Consider the following 15,538-nt stretch of genomic DNA (forward strand, 5'->3'; position numbering starts at 1 on the left):
CTTGTTCTGAAAATACATAAACTTTTTTTTCCCCCTGGCTGTCCTGGAAATAGCTCTTATAAACCAGGGTGGCCTCAAACTCACAGAGATCTGCCGGCCTCTGCCTCCTGAGTGCTGATATTAAAGGTATACACCACCACTGCCCGGCATGAAAATACATAAACTTTTAAGGGTGACATATATGGCTGTATCAATACAAGTATAGACTATGTACTGCACAAGTTAGCCAAAGGTGATTTTGTTTTATGTTTGAGCAGTTCCTGTTGGGCTTCACAGTCATGTGTGTCAGTGTTATTAGCCAGTTTTGCTTCCTGACTGTTGGTCTAACCGTCATGTGGAGGGTGACGCTATGTCCAAGATGATTTGGAGAGACAGGAGTGTGCACCAACTTCCCACATCCCTACAGTTGTGGAAAGTCTGACTCTATCACCAGTTCTTTATTTCAGTCATTCCTAAGGTCCTACTTCCCTTTCCACTTTTAATACGGAAGCTAAATAACCACTTTTACTAGTTGCTGAAGTCTGAGTTTATTCTACCCTGGCTTTTTGTTGTGAGATATTTTATTACACTGTGTAAAGATACATCACTGTGACTGTTTTAATAAAAATCTTAAGAGCCAGGCGATGGTGGTGCATGCCTTTAATCCCAGCACTCGGGAGGCAGAGGCAGGCGGATCTCTGTGAGTTCGAGACCAGCCTGGTCTACAGAGCTAGTTCCAGGACAGGCTCCAAAGCCACAGAGAAGCCCTGTCACGGAAAACCAAAAAAATTAAAAAATAAAAAAAATAAAAATCTTAAGAATCAATAGCTAGGCAGGAGGTATAGGTGGGACTTCAGGACAGAGTACTGGGAAGAAGAAAGGGCTATTCGCCAAGAAAGGGTTAGTTGCCAGTGGGATGCAGAGGAAACAGGATATGCAGAAGGAGAGGGAAAAACCACAAGCCATGTGGCAGCATATAGATGAATAGAAATGGCTAGTTTAAGTTATAAGAGCTAGTTAGAAACAAGTTGTAGCTAAGGCCGAGCATTTATGATTAACAAGAAGTCTCTGTGTTATTATTTGAGCACTGGTGGGGACAGAGAAATGATGTGGGAGTGTCATATATCAACCTGTTGATTTCATTGGTTAAGCAATAAAGAAACTGCTTGGCCCTGATAGGTTAAAACATAAGTGGGAGGAGTAAACAGAACAGAATGCTGGGAGGAAGAGGAAGTGAGCTCAGACTCGACATCTCTGCTCTCTGGAGGAGAGACGCCATGTTCTCCTCTCCCGGACAGAGGCGATAGCTCTGCTCTCTGGGGCAGACTCATGAAGCTCAGACCCAGGATGGACGTAGGCTAGAATCTTTCCCGGTAAGACTGATGCTACACAGATTATTAGAGATGGGTTGATTGGGATATGAGAATTAGCCTGTAAGGGCTAGAGTTAATGGGCCAAGCAGTGTTTAAAAGAATACAGTTTGTGTGTTGTTATTTCGGGGCATAAGCTAGCAGGCGGCTGGGGTGCTGGGGACGCAGCCCTGCCGCTCATATTACAATAGAGAAATACTCATTATAACTCACCCCCCCACACACACAAAAGGTCACACTAACTTCTTTTGTTCTTGTTCTTTTTTATAGTTCCAAAATATTCAGTTGAATGGCCAAGTAACACTTAACTGTTGAGATCTAAGCAAAAATTTCACCTTGTGTTTTTATTTAAACACTGTCTATTATATCAAGTGGTGAGGATCTTAGCAGAAAGGTCTTTTTAATTTATTTATTTATTTGGCTTTTCAGGCTGGAGAGTTGGCTCAGCCATTAAAGGCTAGGTTCACAACTAAAAATATAAGAAATGTCTTGTTTTTCCCTATTCCTTAGGATCTACAGATGTCTAGCATGTTCTCAGTCAACAGTTTGTTGGAATGACACACTTCTATTTATTTTCTATGAGTGATTTTATTGTATGCTCAAATCCTTATTTTCATCAGAGGCACCCCAAGCCTCACTATCCCATCTCTGCCTCAGACGAAACCATCTGCCACTTCCACATCTCATGGAGATGTTCCATCTCAGTGTTTCTATACCTAAACTGTCTCTAATAGTCTATTACTACTTCTGGGCTTCAGTCTCTGGTCCTTTCCGACCCCTCCAGCTCCTTCAGTGGCACTGCAGTGTCCTTAGTCTGGTTTTCCCGCTTAACCTTATCCTGTTCAGCTATTGGCCAGTCAGCTTCTATATTAAACCCATCACTGCGTAATTTTCACAGTGTACAGGATTATTCCATAGCATTCTTCCCTCTTTTCCTTTGTTGCAGAGCTGTGGACCTAGGGCTTAGCACACACAAGACGAGTGTACTACCACTGAACCACATTTCATAGCAAACTTCCTTGAAGAGGTCCGCACATGGATCAATAGTCTCTACTTGTCTGTCCCTACCCAAACTCCTCACCTGTCTCATTGGGTTTCTGTGTCTTCAGACATCAAGCCACTAGAGATTTTATCTTATTATTTTTACCTATCTACCTATTTTTTTTTGAGACAGAGTCTCATTATGGAATTTTGAGTGGCCTGGTAATGAATATCAAGGCTGAGCTTAAACTCAGAGAATCACCTGCTCTGCCTCCAAATATTGGATTTGAAGGAGTGTGCCATGATGCCCAGTGTTTTGTCTTTAGACAGGCTCTCAGCCCAGGCCTTGAATTTAAGGTAATATTACTGCTTCATCCTCCCAAGGGATGGATTACAGATTAGAGCCACTGTATCCTATGGATTAAGTGCAGGATGCATGTGTGCTGCTAGGGATGGAAACCAGGTGCTCAGCAAGTCCAGGTACGCTGATTCTATCACTGAGCCACATCCAACCTTTACTGGAGAACTTCTCCTCCTCCACCTTTTGGGTTTTCAAGACAGGATTTCTCTATCTAGTTCCAGGCTGCTCTGGAATTTACTCTAGACCAGGTTGGCCTCCAACTCAGAGATCTGCCTGCCTCTGCCTCCTGAGTGTTGGGATTAAAGGCGAGCACCACCACCACCCAGTTTAGAGAATGTGTAAGTTTCTGTGATACTGTCATTCCCTAACAACTGTGAGGTATGGTCCCACCTCGACCTGACTTTTTAGACAACTCTTCCATTCCAGTACAGTCCTGTCCTGTTTGTCTACTGGTACCTAACCAGGCAGCCATTTGATATGGCTTGGGTATGGCTTGAGTGAATCTCCCTAGAATTCATGTGTTGGGCGCTCTCTCCTCAGACTGAGATGTTGGGGAATGACAGAACCTTTGAGAGGTTGTCTTAGCACAAAGGGATTCCTTGATACCGGTACTGGAGAATGAGTTTGTAGTCCTTAGAAATCGAATTATTATACAAGGTACTAGAAAAATAGAGTGGCTGTAGGGCCCGGGTCTACCCTAGTTCTTGGGGGTTCATCTTGAGGACAGTTTCTGGTCAGCCAACTAAAACATTCTGTTTGTTCCTGAGCTCCCTCTGCCTCACCTGGTGATTATCTGCAGGGCATTGTTTACACCATCTTTGGTGTGGTAATTTCCCACCTGCCTGGGTGGAAAATCCTTGTGCATCTAGGTATATAAGGATTTCTCCAAGGCTAAATAAACGCATTTGGCTGATCTCCTTTCGAATGACCCAGGTCTCTTTGTGTGTTCTTTCAATCTCTAGGCCCTTGCCCGACTTGTGTACGGTACAGTGGCCTGCAAACTGTACCAACACAGAATCGGGTGTTACAAGTGGCAGAGCCTAGAGTTGTTTGGTTTTTGTTTTTTGAGACAGGTAACCCAGAATCCTGAAGGCTTGAGGCTAATCGGAGTTCAGACCTTTAATTGAACTCCAGGGGTGGGGGAGTTGACGACCACTGATCCTTTGGGTTTTGGGGAGGGGATTTGGTACTATCGAGAGATCTGTCTGGTCTGTCTTTATTGGACCTCTTTTATGACTAAATTTTAGGCCTAGTCTTTCCATTCTCTTGCTTCTACCTCCCTGGGGTGAATTCCATGCCTGTGTCGCCACAACCACCCTTCTGTGTGTCTCTTTTCAGCTCAGCAACCCCTTAGCTCCTTTTCCATTTTCCTGGATCATCTATCCTGCCCAGGTATCTAAAGACATCTAGTTCACCCCTGGGTCTCCATCACTGGGGACACTGTAGTCAATCCTTTCCATCCACCTTAGAGGTTGTACCCGGGTGTAATAAGGGGTCGACTGCTTTATCAGTTCTCAGCCCAATATGGCGTGCTCCAGCTTCCGCACCACTCTCAAAGATGGCAGCCCCCATCTGGAGACCGCCATATTTACCCTACAAGACGCCCGGCCAGGGCCTGACGCGGCCGGAACGTGACGCAAAGTGGAGGCGGGGCTCCTCCCCCCAAACCCCTGGCGTCGAGTGTCTCGTGACAGGCACTTCCGCTCGGGGCGGCGGCGGTGGCGGAAGTGGGAGCAAGGCCGGAGCTTTGGCCATAAAGCCCGAGGCGGCGGTGTTGGCTACGGTGTTTGGGGCTGGGCAGCTCCGAGGAGCCTGCTGGAGCCGGAGTCGGACTCTCTGTCGCGGCCTGCGTTGTGTCTCTTCCTCGGCGGACCCCGCGGTGAGTGGCGGGCCCGGGCCGCCCTTCCCCCGCCGCGGCCCCGGCCTCCGGGCCTGGCGTCCTAGGCGAGAGCCGGGCCGGGCCAGGCGGGGCGGCGCCCGGCGGGCGGAGGTCGGAGGGCGCGGGGTGACCGGGCGGGCGGCGGGTACGGGGACCCTTGGTCTCCGCGCGTCCTCGGCGGCAGCCCTGCTGGCTGGGAAGAGGTACCGGCCGGCCACCGAGGCAGCGCTGCCAGGCGCGTCACATGCCCCGGCCCGCCGCGGACACCGGGAGACAGGAGCTTTCAGGGTCCTGCACGGTAGATCCTATTTCGAAGTCCCAGGGGGCAGGACCTCCTGAGTGTCTCTGAGAAGGCCTGGTGCCCTCCTGGCTGGTAATCGTGCGAATGTGGAGAGTAACGTTGGGAAGATTTCGGATTTCTCGTTTGCCTGGGCTGCGTGGCAAGACCGCACAGGTTGCCCTATTCTCCTAGCAGCCCTCCGAAGCACCGAGGCAGTGTCCACTTACGGAGAAATCAAAGAACAGAGAGGTTAAGTCACTCATCCAAGGTCACACCGCTGATAAGTTACACAGAGAGAGACCGAGGCGTCGACACTCTAAGCAATCTACTGGCCTCTGGCCTCTTCTGCTTTAGGTGCTTCCAGAGCTTGCCACCTGTTATCTGTCCATCAGCACCCTCCTCCACCTCCTGTCTAGTGATGTCATTTGAGAGCTTCTTGGTCCTACCTTAAAGCCGGGTTGCATTGGCCGTTGTAACTTACAAGGCGTATCCCGGCAGTGTAGTGTCACCGAATCAGAAGATTTGAGTTCTGGTAAGGTATGTATTGGATTTGAATAGTTTTCGCATCCAGGTCTTTTCTTTGAGTCAGGTCTGGCATGCCTGTCGTCTGCACCTTCCGTTCTATAAGAGTTGATAGGTGCCTCGCTTGTTGAAAATACTCTTTGCCTTCCCACAGAACAGACTCTTCTCTCTTCCTTGTGACATCAGCTGATGACCCGCATGATTGGGTCAGTAAAATCTCCTGTTAGTATGTTTTTCTTCGAGCTTGGGAGGGTTGGTTCAGAATTGAGTTCAAGAGCTGGCAAGTGAGTTTCAGCTACTTCTGAAGCTGGCCGAGCTAAAGTTTGGTATTCTAGAGTGCCTGGCTTTTAGCATTGTTACCCAGCCTGGTCCCCATAAGGAGTGGGAGAGCAGTGGCTGGCACCTTCATTTAGGAAATGTTTTCTTCCATCGCCTGTGTGTCAGGCATTACTGGGTCCTGACTCAGGGAGACAGGCATGGGTCCTGGCCTCCAGGAATGGTGAAACGGTGAGCCTCACAATTCAGAACTCTGTTTTGGGATGACTGGGCTGTTAGAAAGATTGTGAGGCTTTTGCAGAAAGTGGTTGGTTTTTTTAGGTGAATCAGACATCCAAAAGTGTTGTGTTCTGGCTAAGAGCTTGAAATATTTGCCAACTTTGTATGTGTGGTGTGTGCATGTGTGAGGTTGACATTGGGTGTCTTACTTAAATGTCCGACTTCTTTTGAGCAGCGTTTATTTACTAACCTGAAGCTCATCCACTGCTAAGTAAGGTAGGCTTGGCGAAATCAGCCCCTCCCCCCGGGGTTACAGGTGCCTCTGCACCTAGCTTTTTCTTTTTCTTGATTGGAATGTGAGTCCAGGGGATCTGAACTCAAGTCCTTATGCTTGAAAGCGCCTGACCCATTTTTAGGCCCCATCTTTGTGTCTTTGTGAGCTTTAGGAACAGTGTTTGTATGGTTTGCTTTTGAAAGAGGGTATCAAATTACAGCTTATGACTGATCACATCTTTTTTTTTTTTTTTTTTTTTGAGACAGGGTTTCTCTGTGGCTTTGGAGCCTGTCCTGAAACTAGCTCTGTAGACCAGGCTGGTCTCGAACTCGCAGAGATCCGCCTGCCTCTGCCTCCCGAGTGCTGGGATTAAAGGTGTGTGCCACCACCTCCCGGCTGACTGATCACATTTTATGAAGAGTAACCATCAACACTAAACTTGATTCCATTTTTGTTGTAAGTGATATTTTTGTCCTCCCTCCCGGGGAAATGATGCCACTTGGTACAGTACACTGTAGTGTGTGAGCAAAGGCACATTTGATATGCTGGGTTTTCCTTGTCAGCTGACAAAAAGCCTAATGTAGCTCCTGCCAGACTTCGTGATGCAGTCTGGATTTAGACAAAGAAACAAACAAACCAGTGCCCTCTGTTTCCTGCAGCTTTCTGGTTCCTTCCTTTAAGGCCAGGTTTACTCTGAAGGTAGACCTCCACGAGTAAACACAGGAGGGTGGGGCTGAGACACCTCTGAAAATAGTCTTATTAGTGTAGTCTTCCAGGTGATTTTTGGCAGCCCCGTGAGTGACTTTCTTGGTTTTCTTTTTTTTTTTTGGTGCCAATTGTACCTTACAGTCAGAGGTCCTAACTCTGTAAGAGGACAGCCCTTGTAGGAAACGGTCTGTGAATTGGTTTCTGGCTCCACCACCAAGTGAGGCAGGAAAGTTTGGTCCTTGGATTTGCTGTTACTCCATCTTCAAAGAGATCTTGCACTAGTAATCCTTTAACCTTACATTTGCCGTCAAGCTTGCTGTGAAAATACGGTGCAAACCCAGACCCTGAAGTCCACTAGGCATCTTCTGCGTTCAGCCTCCCTGGGTCTGACATGAATCTTTCATTTTTTTTTTCTATGATATCCATCCAAGTCAGCAGATATGGCCGAGATACATGACAGTTTCCCTGGGGAAGTAACAAGGAGGTGGCCTCCTAATCTGGGCTTACCAGCAGCTCCTTTGGGAGCTAGGTCCTCTTTGGAAGGGTCCTGAAGCTCCGCTATGTTTTGGCTCCTGCTTTTTGCACCACTGGGGTTGCTCTCATTGTGTCTGGTTCTGTTCTCACTGTGTTCCCAGACCCTTACCTGTGCTGACCTGTGCTCTTGCTCTGTGGTCTGGGTGCTGTACTACCTGCAGTTTCTGCAGAGACATTTGCAGAGTTCTCTTGAGTTATTTGTCCTCACATCTTTCACCTTTTAGATGGCATTAAAGACTGGAAAGCACTTGCATTTATGTTTTAGAGTGCAAATAAAAAACAAAACCAGAGCCAGACTTTAAACGGTGTCTGAGCAGTGACCTGCAGGGCTGCTGTGATGGGTAGGGTTGAAACAGGCTTTAGAAGGCTCCCTGACCAGCTCCACTTGGAATGCTGCACTCTGATTCCAAAACCAAATTTAAGAGGAGCTACTTGCAAAATGTCCCCGTTGGGAAGGAAGAGAACTTGGGATTTGGCTCCAGTGGTGAAGTGACATGCAGTATTGGCTTTGTTCATCTGCTTTAAGATGCAGTAATTAATGCACAGGGTGGGAGTCCAGCCAGAGCTCTGTTTTGGTGATGTCATCACTGCTTTGGAGATGTTTGATTCTGTTGTCCACTTCCTGGTCTCCTAGGATTGCCTGTGTTGGCACAAAGCAGATCTGAGGCAGCCTGAGGACCTGAGCAGTCTGTAGGGATTGCACAGCCAGGTCTGCTTCTCACTCAGCCTTGCTTATGATGCTGCCAGACAGAGTGAAGGAGGTTCTTGACACTCCCTAGGCGTTAAGTGAAGGAAGCTCACTTGACTTCCGGAGCCCTATAACAGTTACTGCACATGAGTGAAGTGCACTATATACATGTATGAAAATGACATAAAAATACATGATAATAATTATTAAAATGGTTAACACCATGTGTTCGAGTCTGTGTATCAGTGTAATTTTTAAAAGGTTGACTTCAATTTTGTAAACTTTAGTTTGAGTTGAGCACACAATGACAAAGCTACTATGAATTCAAAGCTACTTAAAAAAAATAGTGGACTGGTGCTCATACACACACAAGCCAGGTACATCTATTGAATAGGAACTTCTGTAGTCCAGGTTAGCCTTAAATCCTTAAATTGCTAAAGGTGACTAAACTGATCCTTTTTTCTCTTTCTAAGTGCTGCAACTGTAGACTTCCATCACTGTGTCTCTTAGATATAATGATTGGTCAGCCGGCCAACAATTCTCCATGTGCTTACCAGATCTGGGGACCTTGAAGTAGCTCTAAGTCATCTTTGCAGTTCCTTGTAGAACTGTTTCTAGGGTGTGGTGGCATACACCTTTTGGGAGGCAGACAGGTGAAACTTTGAGTTTGAGGCCAGCCTGGTCTACATAGTGAGTTATAGATCAGCCAAGGCAACACAGTGAGGGCACCCCCCCCCCCCGTTTTCTTTTTAAAGCAGCCTGGGTGTGTTGGCACACACCTTTAATCACACAGTAGGTGAATCTCTGAGTGAGGTCAGTCTGGTCTACATAGTTCCAGGACAATCAAAGTTACATAGACCCTGTCTGGAGGAAAAGTGCTTTAGCCTGTGCTATTTTGTCACTCACTGCTGGAAGAACATTGTTGACTTGTAGAAACCCTCCTACCCAGCATCTTCTGTAAATACCGTCTAATATTTGTGTGTTACTTATGGGTTCCAGGGAATGTAATTTTATGCTCACAGCCTGGTGTTTCTTGTTGAGATGGTCATGAGTGGTTGGGTGGCCCAGCTAGAGTGGAATGCCATCCTGCCTTCTCCATCACACGTGTTCCCTGAAGACCTTAGTAGTTGACCTCTTATGCAGATGTGTCTTTCTTCTACTAATTTACTTAAAGCCACATCTTTTTTGCTAATTATTAAACTACTCAGATATTTTTTAAGGTAAGAACTAGAAAGAAGAAACGTTTGTAATTTTCTACCTACTAGTTTCTATCTGCAAATATATACTTTTTTGCTAATTATTAAACTACTCAGATATTTTTTTAAGGTAAGAACTAGAAAGAAGAAACGTTTGTAATTTTCTACCTACTAGTTTCTTTCTGCAAATATATACTTTAATTTTATTTATTTATTTCCAGACAGGGTTTCTCTGTGTAGCCCTGACTGTTCTGGAACTTACCCAAGCCCAGGCTGGCCTCAAACTCAGAGATCTACCTGTCTCTGCCTCTCAAGTGCTGGAATTAAAGGTGTGCACTACCATGTATGGCCCACTTTTTAAATAGGCAAATATCTATATGGAAATAAATGTAGATGAGCAGTTTAAAGACTTTTCACAAACTTTAAAGATTGCTTGTGCCTCTTTCAAGCCATTATCTCCTTACTGTTCTTACCTCCGCTGAGGGTTTTCTTTCTTTTTTCATCTTGTAAAGCTATTTATTGAACATCTCCTCCAGCCCCAGTCCTATCCCACTCCCACGCTCAGAACATGAAGCCAGCTGCAGCTGATTTCTAACACAGTGACTAATTTTGCTTGGTTTGGATTCTTTTGTGTAAATGGAATTATCCACTCTGCAGTCTTTCCTCTTTATCTGGTTTCCTTGACTTTTCTGAAACCTTGAGTAATGTGTAGTTTTAATTCCATTTTCATTGCACAGTAATAGTCTATTATGTGATTAAAATGTTTAAATTAAGTAGAGTTGGTGGTGTGGTGTGCACCTCCATTTACTCTGGAGGCTGATACAGAGCAATCTCTTGAGCCCAGGAGTTCAAGTTCAGCCTGGATAACGCAAGAACACCTCTATTCAAAATATAAATGAATAAATAAAAGTAGAAAGGCTGAGTTTTAGGCAATGTGTCTGCTGGTATGCCATGAATCCAGTAGTTTAAATAGCAGCGGTGTATTCCCTTATGGCTCTGGAGGTTATGCACCTGAGCTGCAGACGGACAGAAGGGGCTTCTGAAGCCTCTTCCCGCCCTTTACATCATTGTCCTCTTTTGTGTGGTGTCCTGACCTCCTCCTTAGTCAAGCTGAATAAGGGCCAACTCTAATGACCTCTTTAGCCTGTAACCCCTTTAAAGACCCTATCCTGCAGTAAGTCCCATTCTGAATTGGAGCTGGGCTTGCAGTACATGAATGGGTATGGAGGGTTGGGGCAGGTCACAGTTGAGCTGTTTCACTGTAATAGACAGGGCCCTTGCTCACAGAATCTGACCCTTTGTGGCCCCCCCCTTCCCCTTTTTCCCAATGTAGGGAGACCTGGAGTGGGCAAGAGAGATATAGTTCTAGTTTGAGACTACTAACAGCGTTCCTTACCTGTTAGAGGTGAAGGCTGAGGAATGCTTGATTAGCGTGTGTAGGGACCTAGGCTTGATCCATAGCACCTCAGAAAGGAAAATAAGTAATGAAATGATGAATGTTCTGAGGTTAGAAAACCAGAATGACTTCAGTGTGGTGAGTGGAGAGAAGCCTTCCATGGCTACTCATGTGATCTCTTTGCTTTTATGATCTTTGATCTTGACCCAGCTATCTCTGAGCTTGGCCCAAAGAGTATAGCTTGTCATAGCAGAGGGTGCTGGCATCACTCAGGCTGCCAGTTTTTTTAGCTGAATGATCTTGAGCTTTGAACATCATATCTTAGTTTGAAATATTATGTCTTTGCTTCTTCCCAAATCTCAGCCCCCTTTAAAGCTTTTAAATTCTGTACCTAGAACAACTCTTCAGAGTAATTTACTTTTGGTAGTATGTGAGTAGTTTCTGGACTGGTAGTTAATTTGCTAGATTTTTATTGTCTTCTATAAGAAAAGGCTGCCAGCAGCTGTGAGTAATGTAAAATTAGGAGCCCTGTAGATTCAGGCGTAATTGTTGAACCAGGAAGGTGAGAGTCCTAGAAATAACTTAAAGAAAATGTTAAAGTTCTTTGACTAAAGTAGGGAGTGAGGACCTCAGTGAATTTTTGGATAGTGTTGGCATGGAAGTGTAACTTAGTAGGAAGGCCGATATTGTGGCTAAGAGGTGCCACTGATGTTAATGCTGTGCCATTATGTAGACACTCTGTTGAAGCTCATGACTGTATTGAAGAGTCCGGATAGCTGGGCTGTTAGGACTCATGCTTTTAATCCCAGCACTTCGAAGCAGAGTCAGCCAGATCTCTGAGTTTGAGGCTGGCCTGAACTTGTAAAGCAAGTTTCAGGACAGCCGGGACTGTTAGACAGAGAAGCCTTGTCTTGGAAAAAAAGAAGCAGCTGGATATGCCCTAGTTCTGGGAGAGAAGTGCCTTTCTTGTGATAACTTATTATCAGAGTTGAACCAGGGGCCTCATAGGAGCTAGGCAAGTACTCTACCACTGACCTATAATCCCACCTCAGATGCCTTTCGCAGTAGGTTGAAAATGGGAAGAATAGAGGTGGAAGAAGAGTCTTAATTTGATTTTCCTCTTCAACCAGCCAGCTGTTTGAGTTCCTTTTAGGAACTTAGGGCTGAGCTGTCATTGTTTGCATAGTCTATGATACCTGAAACTGTTGAAAACAGTTCTTAGAGGACTGCCTGTGTTAGTAGCTATCTGCTTTATAGCCTGCCTGTCTAGCCAAAAAACCACTATCACCCTTGTCACTTATTTAGTTCTAGGTTTAAAATTTTAACTTTGGACAGCTTTGGAGATACAGCTATATATATGGTAGAGACCAGCAAATGCAAGCTGCAAGTGCCTCCCTTCCCTGCTCACCCCCACCCACCAAAAAAGTAAACACGATAAACACGACAAAGCTATGAGAAGGGCAAACCCTCTTAGCAAGAAATACATTCCAAGGAACTTGCTTTTTTTTTTTAAATTCCCCCATTGGTTTTTTTTGAGACAGGGTTTCTCTGTAGCTTTGGAGCCTGTCCTGAAACTCACTCTGTTGACTAGGCTGGCCTTGAATTTACAGTGATCCACCTGCCTCTGCATCCTGAATGCTGGGATTAAAGGTGTGTGCCACCACTGTCCAGCTCAAGGAACTTGCTTTTTTGAAAGTTGCCTTTGTTTTTTCTTCCCTGTGAGAATATGATACCTGGAACAGAGTGTGAATGGTCTGTACATTGCATCATTTAAGCTTCACAAATTAATAAATTTCTTGACATGTCACTTTTCTTCTTCCAATGAGATCTTCAGTATTGTGAAACTACTACGTAGAGGATCTGGGTCTAGCACCAAGTAGAAGGCACTGTGACCCTAATGTGAGAATAGCATCTTCAGTGAAGATCTGCCTTCCTTAATTTCGTGGTTTGTGTTTTACCAATTCAAAGTCAGCTCTACAAGCCGGGTGTGTGGTGGTGCACACCTTTAGTCCCAGCACTCAAGAGGCAGAAGCAGGTGATCTATGTGAGATTGAGGCCAGCCTGGTCTGCAGAGTGAGTTCCAAGATAGCCAGGGCTACACAGAGAAGCCCTGTCTCAAAAAATAAAACCAGTTGGTTATACTTGCTGTTCTGTTTCTGTGATGTGTAAATTCCTAGGTAGTGACTTTTGAAGCATTATCAGACATAACAGGTGAGGCTGTGCTTTGTAACAACCTCTGAATGTACAGTAAATAGCACATGGTTCTTAGCTTGCTGCTAGGATTTTATTTTGTTTTGAGAGGAGCCTCACACTGTTAACCTAGAATGGCCTTGTACTTGAGATAATAGGTCCGCTTCCCTTCCCCTTTTGTTCTTAGGTAGAACCCAGGGCCTTGTGCATACTCCACAAGTGAACTAAACGCCAGCCCTGCATCCTCCTTACTCCTGAAGGAGTATCTATGATAGGACAAAGGAAGAACAAACTGCTAAAGGCTCTTGGACCTAGAGGGAATTGTTTCAGGCCAAAAATGACTCATCACTTATGCTTATGGCTCGTTGGCTAGGAAGTCACAACATAGAAGGCGTCCTGAAGTGTGATCCTGCTCTGTATCCAGCAGGCCCAGGGCTGGAAGCACTAGTATCTGTTGAAGTGACTGAGAGAAACAAGTCTTTTTAGAGATTTCTGCTCCAGGCTGGTAGTTAACTTAAAAGCTGAGAGGAGCTTAGTTCTGTAGTATATATTTGGGTATTATTTGAACCTGGGTCTCCCTCTGTGTCCCAGGCTTGGCAGTCCTCATGATTCAGCCTCCTCGTTGCTGGGATTGTAGGTGCCACCAGGCCTGGTTTGGTTTAGCTCTGTTTATGAAGTGACCTGCCACTTTGATTCAAGACTCGCCTTCCAAACTAGATTTATTCTAGGGATAAGTGTAACAGTCTTCAAATATTGCTTAGGTCTTTTTCCTTCCCTGTCTGTAGAACCCTCCTTTTCCATTGCCTGTGGTTTAAGACCTTCACATATTGGTAGTGTTGGCCTTCCTGGTTTTGTCCCCCTGGCCGGTAAGGCAGTCCCAATGCTACCTTTCCTCTGTAGCGATATGACATCCAGTCTGCCATCCTACCTTGATCTTCCTGAGTTCTGGGATGACAGGTGTATTTCACCAGGACTGCCTCCAACTCTGTTTTTGTTTGTTTGCTTGAGGTGGTTTTATCTATCCTTTGAGTGCTGGGTTTAAAGGCATGGTCTGTCATATCTGGCCATCCCTAACTAGCTTTTGATAAATAATCTACGTGTATATTTGATGTGGGATGTCCTTCTGTATATGTGTTGCTTTTATTGGTTGATGAATAAAGCTGATTTGGCCTATAGCAGGGCAGATCATAGCCATGCTGAAAGGGATATTTAGAGAGAGTGGGTGGAGTTAGAGTCACCATCTTTCTCTCTGAAGGAGGAAGATGCCTGCGGGGACCCTTACCACCAGTAAGCACAGCCTTGTGCCAATACACAGATTAATAGAAATGGGTTATTTTAAGATGTAAGAATTAATTAATAAGAAGCCTGAGCTAATAGATCAAACAGTGTCATAATTAATACAGTTTCTGTGTGATTAATCTGGTCTGAGTAGTCGAGAAACGAACGAGCAGTCTCCGCCTACATATATCTGCTATGATTGGTGGTTGAAGAAATACGTGTAAGTGTGTGGAGTGAGTAGATCAGAAGCTGTAGGATTGCAGATGCTTCCCTCAGCAGGACTTCAAGGTGTAATACAAGATTACCTGTTCTTAGCTGGGTTTGGTAGGGCACACCTTTAATTTCAGCACTTGGGAGGCAAAGGCAGGCAGATCTCTGTGAGTCCGGGGCCAAACTGGTCTAAAACATCAAATTCCAGGATAGCCAAGATTACACAGAGACCCCCCCCCCAAAAAAAACAAAAACAAAAAAATTACCTGTTCTTAAAATCTTCTAGTATTTTCAGTACTTTCTGGCTCTTAGTCATAGAACTTTATTGATCTTTTTGATTTTTTTTTTTGAGATAGAGTTTCTTGCAACCCAGGTTGTCCTTGAATCTCTTATTAGGATTACAGGAGTATATAATATACAAGTGGGTTTCCTTCCTGTTAACCATTTTCAAACGACTGGCTTGAAGCTTTACCTTACTTCTTTGTGAGAGGAAAGCATAACCTTATGACCTGATAGTCGCCCTTTCAAATTGTTTATAAATTACAAAAGCAGTATAGAAGTCTTTTTCAGAGATAAGATCTCTCTGTGCAGACTAGGCCGATCTTAAATTGTAATTCCAACTCTGCTACCCAAGTGCTAGGGTTACAGGCCTGCACCACTCTGCCTTGCTAGTATAAAAGTCCATTTGGACAATGTGGGGATTATTCAGAACTCCTTTTTAAAAGATTTGTTTATTATGTATACAATGTTCTGTCTGCATGTGTGTCTGCAGGCCAGATCAGAAGAGAGTACTAGATTGGTTGTGAGTCACTATATGGTTGCTGGAATTGAACTCAGGATCTCAGGAAGAACAGCCAGTGCTCCTAACCACTGAACCATCTCTCCAGCCCCCTCAGAACTGTTTTAAAGCAGAATCACATAGTACATACTCTATAGCTTTGTAAAAATTCACCATGCATAGAAATTCTTCCTTGTAATGTATGCTGGCTTTTGTTTCTGATGTGCTGGGAGCAAACCCAGGATCTCATGCATGCTAGAGGTAGGTGGTGAATCTCTGACCCACATCCCTCATCTATGACATGCTGTTTCTAATGACTCTGATAAGTAAGTGCACTTGCCATCCTCGAAAGAACATTTTAGTTCTAACCCTACAAGGAAAGAATTCAGGGGGCTAGAGAGATGGTAACGCGGTTAAAG

At 45.0% G+C, this 15,538-nt stretch overlaps 1 protein-coding gene across 2 annotated transcripts in view; it reads left to right on the plus strand.

The window, feature by feature from the left end:
• Window positions 1–4,382: 4,382 nt before the first annotated feature.
• The window catches only part of Rab7a (RAB7A, member RAS oncogene family), a 51,098-nt gene continuing 39,942 nt past the window's right edge, over window positions 4,383–15,538 (plus strand). The window contains exons 1-2 of one of the 2 annotated variants that reach the window (XM_075983556.1): window positions 4,383–4,570; window positions 5,205–5,387. The gene's annotated coding sequence lies outside the window, so the exon portion shown is untranslated. The remainder of the gene's footprint in view (window positions 4,571–5,204; window positions 5,388–15,538) is intronic. The other variant, XM_075983555.1, reaches the window with a different exon arrangement.

Source organism: Microtus pennsylvanicus, chromosome 8, assembly GCF_037038515.1.
Source record: "Microtus pennsylvanicus isolate mMicPen1 chromosome 8, mMicPen1.hap1, whole genome shotgun sequence".
NCBI lineage: Eukaryota > Metazoa > Chordata > Mammalia > Rodentia > Cricetidae > Microtus > Microtus pennsylvanicus.